The sequence below is a fragment of the Lolium perenne genome, chromosome 4 (assembly GCF_019359855.2).
Source record: "Lolium perenne isolate Kyuss_39 chromosome 4, Kyuss_2.0, whole genome shotgun sequence".
In the NCBI taxonomy this organism is placed as follows: domain Eukaryota; kingdom Viridiplantae; phylum Streptophyta; class Magnoliopsida; order Poales; family Poaceae; genus Lolium; species Lolium perenne.
In genome coordinates, this window is record NC_067247.2 from 347,774,447 (window position 1) to 347,775,164 (window position 718).

At 41.8% G+C, this 718-nt stretch overlaps 1 non-coding gene across 1 annotated transcript; it reads left to right on the forward strand.

Moving 5' to 3' along the window:
• The first annotated feature begins 430 nt into the window (after positions 1-430).
• TRNAD-GUC (transfer RNA aspartic acid (anticodon GUC)) lies at positions 431-502 on the forward strand. The gene has a single exon. It is a non-coding gene; the product is annotated as a tRNA-Asp (tRNA).
• Positions 503-718: the final 216 nt, after the last annotated feature.

The window sequence follows — 718 nt, forward strand, 5'->3', positions numbered from 1 at the left end:
ACCAGGAAGCTCATGAATGGGGCATTTGAGCATTAAAGACTTCAATCTCCCCCAAGCTTGGGCAATACTCTCTCCATCATGAGGCCAGAAATTATATATGTGGTTCCGATCTTTGTGAATTTCACTTGGAGGATAAAATTTGGAATAAAATAAAGGCACAATGTCCTCCCAATCAAGAGAATCACCATTCTTCAGCACTTTATACCAATGCGCCGCTTTACCAGACAACGATATAGAGAATAGTTTCTTCCTAACTTCATTCATAGCAATACCTGCACATTTGAATAACCCGCATAATTCATGCAAAAACAGTAAATGATCACCAGGATGGACAGTTCCATCCCCTTCATAGCGGTTATCCATAACATGTTCAATAATTTTTGTAGGTATTTTATATGGTATTACTTCCTCACCTGGCGCCTCATCCACTACCGTTGTAGTATAGTGGTAAGTATTCCCGCCTGTCACGCGGGTGACCCGAGTTCGATCCCCGGCAACGGCGCCAGAAAATAGTCTTGATGACCCACAAGTATAGGGGGTGTATCGTAGTATCTTCGATAAGTAAGAATGTCGATCCCAATGAGGAGCAGAAGGTGTTGACAAGCAGTTTCGATGAAGGATTCACTGTAAATGCTCACAGACAAGTATTCAGGGGGTTTTGATGTAACAGATGAATAAAGTACGAGTAAGTAAAATGCGAGAGAAATAATTGCAGCGA